General features: G+C 43.2%; 1 long non-coding RNA gene across 1 annotated transcript; it reads right to left on the bottom strand.

Annotated features, from left to right (window-relative positions):
* Positions 1-1,363: 1,363 nt before the first annotated feature.
* LOC133645274 (uncharacterized) lies at positions 1,364-2,786 on the bottom strand. The gene is made up of 3 exons (XR_009824942.1): positions 2,738-2,786; positions 2,593-2,658; positions 1,364-2,060 (listed from the first exon to the last, which is right to left on the bottom strand). It is a non-coding gene; the product is annotated as an uncharacterized LOC133645274 (long non-coding RNA).
* Between the last annotated feature and the right edge of the window lie 3,981 nt (positions 2,787-6,767).

The raw sequence follows: 6,767 nt of genomic DNA, 5'->3' as shown, positions 1-6,767 counted from the left end.
AGTAAGAAAACAAAATATACATTTTTTGGTTATTTATTTACCAAATTTGCAAAATCTTCCACCAAAAATATTTTTCTTAGTGGAATATTTGATGTGAAGTAATCGGAACCTTGGATAGGTCAATAATTCATAATAACATTGATTTTGATTCAAAATTATGTTTTGAGCAATGACAGTTTGAAAGAAAAAAAAAACAGCTCTGTTTTATTAGTCAACATTGCAACTTTTTCTAAATTACATTTAACCTTTAAGCTTTTTTATTTCACTTTTGTTATGTTTTGTTTATTTTAATAGTATTTTTAGAATGTGCCGTGGGCCTTTAAAACATTAACTGTGGGCCGCAAATGGCCTCCGGGGCACACCTTTGACACCCCTGCTATAGATAACAAAAAATTAAATCTGATAAATCTATCTATAAAAAGCAGAGCCTGGCGACACATGCGCGTTTATCATAACTCTCTCGCTCTCTCTGTCTCTGCCCCTCCCTCACGAATGCTGATCCGCGCACACCTTCACAATTAGTTTTGTTTTTAACCCCTTCTTAACCCTTAACGTACATTGAAAATACACGCAACCCTAACTCAAATTGCCGTACATTTGAGGCATTTAAGAAACTCCGCCCGGCAAAAGAGGACATGTCCGGTGAAAAGAGGACGTATGGTCAGTCTATCGTAGCCCGGTCGCATGTTGTGCATTATTTACACAACGTGCGGTACGCTACTTGATATGTCCATGTGGAAACTCGTTCGGTACACCTTCGAACCGAACCGAAACCCCCGTACCGAAACGGTTCAATACAAATACACGTACCGTTACGCCCCTAGTGTTTTATTTACCTTTTATGTGTTGTTATAGCTTGTGTTTCACCAAAAGTTTAGTCTGTGTTTTGTGTGGTTATCTTCCTCCTGTTTTCTACTGTGTTGAGTTCCTGGCGATTAAATGCCCGTTATTCCTGGTGCTATAAACAGAACAAATAAAAGGTGACTAAATCACACACATGGAGTAAAAAAAGAAAAAAAGTCCTTTCTGATTTCAATGCTTAAAAAGACACAAAAAGTGCGGTAACGCCAACACTGCTTGACAGTACAACAAAATAAGTCGCACTTATATTCTGTAACTGTGTGGAATGCTAAACACCCTCTGCTGCGTTTACAATGTCTTCTCCTTTTCCAGGTCGCACAAAGTACTCTGTCAAGTTAGCAGACGAGCTCTCGCCCTGCACAGCTGTTTTGTACTTTGTAGTGTCGATATGGGCTTGTAGATCTTTATTTGCCACAGATACATACGTTCCTGCTTTGCACACAATGCATTCTGCTTCCCATGTGTCACGGCCAGGACCAAAACACGAATACTTTTTCCGCAAATCATCCGTGAAGTTGCATTTACGTTTCAGCATTTCTTGTTTTCATGTCTGTCTCTCCACTCACTAGCTCTCTCGCTCTATGTCTCTGCCCCTCCCTCACGAATGTTTCTGCGTGCGCATGTAACAGGTACTTTAGCTAGTATAGTAGAAGTTCTCAATATTTGGCTAATCAGAAGTCTAGATTACGACTCGGAGAGATTAGGACAGACACAATTAAATGCTTTAAATGATACTGGTGTTATTTAAATATGTACAGTGCAACAAATAGTGGACAGACATTGATAGGAATGGCCATTCAAAACAAAAGAAAAAAACAAAAAAATCTCAAACAATGTTGGTTTAGTTCATTGATTAAGAGTTCAGGTAATTCATACAAGGTAGTATCAAAAGTTCTTAAAGTTCATAGGAGTCATATGAGACTGATCACAGTCCATATGCGCATTCACAGTTCATACAGCCACACGGGTTGGGGTTGTGGATACGGCAGTTTGTAGTGAGAGTTCAGTTTATGGGCAGGGTGTGTATGAGGTAGTGCAAAGGGCCGCAGAGTAATGAGGTGCGAGGCAAGGGGTTCGGCTATAAGGCCGCCTACCGGCCCGACCAGAGCAAGTGGAGTTCAGGGGTTGAGAGGTGGAGATCCTTGGGCTCGGGCTCAAGGCCTATCTACAGCTCGCCATCCAAGACTTAGGGACCTGGCCTACGTAAACACAGGACCCGGAGTTCAATCAATGTGCGCACATAAACATCAACATTAAGTCATCTATCGTTCGACCTTCAATAAATAAGTTACACTTATTATTATCATTATTAGCAATAATACTGCTAACATTAAACAATCACATGTATGTACAAAATAACAAACACAACAGTAGTTGTCACTATGACGGTGTAACATGAACAATATTAAACAATAGAAAATAACAGTGACGTCACTATGACGGGTGTAACATGAACAATATTAAACAATAGAAAATAACAGTGATGTCACTATGACGGGTGTAACAGTGTTCCTTCATTGTCTTTACCGTAGCATAAAAAGTGCAGATGGCCTTAAAACGCCACAACACTCAGTCACCATATGTAAGTACCCAAAATAAAGACTCGACATAAATATAAATTCAATGGGATCAGAAACATTGGAGGAAACGGGATTAAAAGCCAATGCTAACCTCCCATAGAAAATACATGGGTATGGCTAGTAGCTACTATTAGTAAACAAATTCACTTACCAACTCGGCTTAATATCTTAACATCGACACACTCTCTCGTCGAAACTCGGCCCTGATGGTCGGCACCTATAAGTTTACAATTAGTTGTAAAATGTTGGACGGTTGTTTTTACGATATGCAGGCAAACAACAACTTTAAAACTTACCGGCTTCAGATGTCCCCAGGTTTAGCCACCGCACCTGGCAGCCATCTTGGGACGGTGGATCATATAGAGCGCGATAGGCTGCAGCGGATCACGTGATAGGCGGCAGCGGGTCACGTGAGCGTGTGTGTTAAAATCGCGAGATTAAACGTGGAAAGGGCGCAGGTAATATGAGGGGATGCCATGAGAGGAAATATGTCTTATTTCCCACTCGTGTTACACGCACGCCTCCACACTTTGTTTTGTTTAACCCCTTCTTAACTCTGGACGTACATTGAAAATACACGCAACCCTAACTCAAAATGCTGGACATTTGAGGCAGAAACCCCGCCCGGACACCCCGGAAACCCCCACAAAAGAGGACATGTCCGGGGAAAAGAGGACGTATGGTCAGCCTAAATAAGGGTCTCTTTAAAGGCTAGAGCAGCGGTGCCCATTACGTCGATCGCGGAGGATGTGTCAGTCGACCGCCAGTCAGGCATTAAAAAAAATAGACTTAGACTTAGACTTAGACTTCCTTTTTATTGTCATTCAAATTTGAACTTTACAGCACAGATAAGAACGAAATTTCGTTACATAAACTCATGGTAGTGCAGGATAAAAAAAAGCAATAAGGTGCATATATAAATAAATAAATATATATAAATAATATATAAATATATACACTACCGTTCAAAAGTTTGATTGATTGATTGAGACTTTTATTAGTAGGTTGCACAGTGAAGTACATATTCCGTACAATTGACCACTAAATGGTAACACCCGAATAAGTTTTTCAACTTGTTTAAGTCGGGGTCCACTTAAATTGATTCATGATACAGATATATACTATCAGATATATACTATCATAATACAGTCATCACACAAGATAATCACATTGAATTATTTACATTATTTACAATCAGGGGTGTGGGGGGGGTAGGATATGGACAGCAAGTACTGGACATAGAGAGAGAGAGAGAGAGAGAGAGAGAGAGAGAGAGAGAGAGATCAGAAGGCATAAGAAAAAGTACCTGCATTTGATTGTTTACATTTGATTATTAGCAATCCGGGGAGGGTGTTAGTTTAGGGTTGTAGCTGCCTGGAGGTGAACTTTTATTGCTGTTTTGAAGGAGGATAGAGATGCCCTTTCTTTTATACCTGTTGGGAGCGCATTCTACATTGATGTGGCATAGAAAGAGAATGAGTTAAGAAAGAGAATGTTTGGGGTCACATTGAAATGTCCTTATTTTTTAAGGAAAAGCACTGTACTTTTCAATGAAGATAACTTTAAACTAGTCTTAACTTTAAAGAAATACACTCTATACATTGCTAATGTGGTAAATGACTATTCTAGCTGCAAATGTCTGGTTTTTGGTGCAATATCTACATAGGTGTATAGAGGCCCATTTCCAACAACTATCACTCCAGTGTTCTAATGGTACAATGTGTTTGCTCATTGGCTCAGAAGGCTAATTGATGATTAGAAAACCCTTGTGCAATCATGTTCACACATCTGGAAACAGTTTAGCTCGTTACAGAAGCTACAAAACTGACCTTCCTTTGAGCAGATTGAGTTTCTGGAGCATCACATTTGTGGGGTCAATTAAACGCTCAAAATGGCTAGAAAAGAGAACTTTCATCTGAAACTCGCCAGTCTATTCTTGTTCTTAGAAATGAAGGCTATTCCACAAAATAGTTTGGGTGACCCCAAACTTTTGAACGGTAGTGTATATAAACTAAATAAATATATATAAATAAATAAATAGATTACTGTACAGATAAATGTATTGCACTTTTCCACATGCGTCCACGTTTATGGATGAATGTTATATTGTCTTTTTTATTCCAGCGAGTTAATCCATTTTGGGGGGAGTTGAGGGGATCATTTAATTATGATGCGTTCAAGAGTCTTACAGCTTGAGGGAAGAAGCTGTTACAGAACCTGGAGGTTTTGCTTCGGAGGCTGCGGAACCTCTTTCTAGAGTCCAGCAGTGAAAACAGTCCTTGGTGGGGGTGGGAGGAGTCTTTGCAGATTGTCTGAGCCCTGGTCGGACAGCGGCTTTTTGCGATCTCCTGGATAGGAGGAAGAGGAGTCCTGATGATCTTTTCCGCCATCCTCACCACTCTCTGGAGAGACTTCCAGTCTGAGGCATTGCAGGCTCCAGTCCAGACAGAGATGCTGTTGGTCAGCAGGCTCTCTATAGTGCCTCTGTAGAATGTGGTGAAAATGGGGGGAGGGAGCTGTGCTCTTTTCATCCGACGCAAAAAGTGCATGCGCTGCTGAGCTCTTTTTACAAGAGCTCCGGTGTGTAGGGACCAGGTTATATTGTCAGTTATCTGCACCCCCAGGAACTTGGTGCTGCTTACTATATCCACCGCTGTGCCGTTGATGTAGAGTGGAGCGTGGCTGGACTGGTGCTGCCTGAAGTCAACGATGATCTCCCTGGTCTTGTTGACATTCAGGACCAGGTTGTTGGTTCTGCACCAGTCAACCAGATGTTTCACCTCCTCCCTGTAGTCCATGTCGTTGTTGTCACGGATGAGGCCCACTACTGTTGTGTCGTCCGCATACTTCACAATGTGGTTGGTAGTGGACCTGGTTCAGCAGTCATGAGTCATCAACGTGAACAGCAGCGGACTCAGGACGCAGCCCTGGGGGGAGCCGGTGCTCAGGGAGATGGCACTGGAGGTGTTGTTGCCCACTCTCACAGATTGGGGTCTGTCTGTGAGGAAGTCAAGCAGCCAGTTGCAAAGGGGGGTACTGAATCCAAGGGAGGCCAGTTTGCTCACCAAGTGCTGCGGGATGATGGTGTTGAATGCTGAGCTGAAGTCCAGGAACAACATCCACACGGGTGTGTCCTTTCCTACCAGATGTTCTAAGCTCAGGTGGAGTGCAGAGGAGATGGCGTCCTCTGTGGAGCGGTTAGGGCGATAAGCAAACTGGTATGGGTCGAATGTGGGGGGAAGTCTGGAGACAATATATTCCTTTACCAGCTTCTCGAAGCACTTCATTAGGATGGGGGTGAGTGCAACGGGGCGGTAATTATTGAGGGAGTAGATTGTGTTTATTTTTAATTTTTTGGCACTGGAATGATTGTGGCCGTCTTAAAACATGATGGTACATCAGCCTGGGTCAGCGAGATGTTGAAGATGTCTGTGAGAACCCCAGCCAGCTGGTCTGCACATCCCTTAAGCACCTTGCCCGGAATGTCATCAGGTCCCGGTGCTTTCCGGGGGTTCACTCTCCTAAGGGTTTTCCGGACATCCGCTATATCCAGGTTGAGCGGCTGCTCATCAGGGCGAGGGATGGATTTTCACGCCGGAGTGGTGTTAAGTGCCTCAAACCTTGCAAAGTAGTTGTTAAGGTCATCTAGGAAGCTGATGCTGTTGTCACAGGGACAGGGGGCAGCTTTATAGTCCGTGATGACCTGTATGCCCTGCCACATTCGTCTAGTGTTTGTAGGGTTCTCGAAAAAGTCCTGCACTTTCTGACTGTGAGCACGCTTTGCAACCTTAATGGCACGGTTCAGGTTAGCTCTGGCTGATTTTAGTGCCACCATGTCGCCAGACTTGAAAGCCTTGTTCCGAGCCTTCAGCATTGCACGTACCTCACTGTTCATCCAGGGTTTCTCGTTGGCCCGTGTGGGGATGTTCTTGATCACACTGACATCCTCCATGCACTTCTGAATGTATGCGGACACAGACTCTGCATACTCCTCCACACATGTGTGGTGATTTTTGGTGGTTGCTGCTTGGAACATGTCCCAGTCTGTGGTTTCGAAAGAGTCTTGTAAGGCTGACATTGCTCCCTCTGGCCAGGTCCTCACCTGCTTCACTGTAGCTTGCTTCCTGATCAGCAGGGGCTTGTATGCAGGAATTAGCATCACAGATAGATGGTCTGAGGAGCCGAGGTGGGGGCGGGGTGCAGCTTTATACGCCTGTTTAATATTACTATACACCAAGTCCAATCTGCTTCCACCCCTTGTTGCAAAATTCACATATTGATGGAAATGAGGGAAAACTGTTTTCATGTTAGCTTGATTAAAATCCC

The sequence above is a fragment of the Entelurus aequoreus genome, unplaced genomic scaffold (assembly GCF_033978785.1).
Source record: "Entelurus aequoreus isolate RoL-2023_Sb unplaced genomic scaffold, RoL_Eaeq_v1.1 HiC_scaffold_29, whole genome shotgun sequence".
Lineage (NCBI taxonomy): Eukaryota > Metazoa > Chordata > Actinopteri > Syngnathiformes > Syngnathidae > Entelurus > Entelurus aequoreus.
The sequence above is the reverse complement of the archived record's forward strand: the minus strand, read 5'-3'. Positions and strand labels throughout refer to the sequence as shown.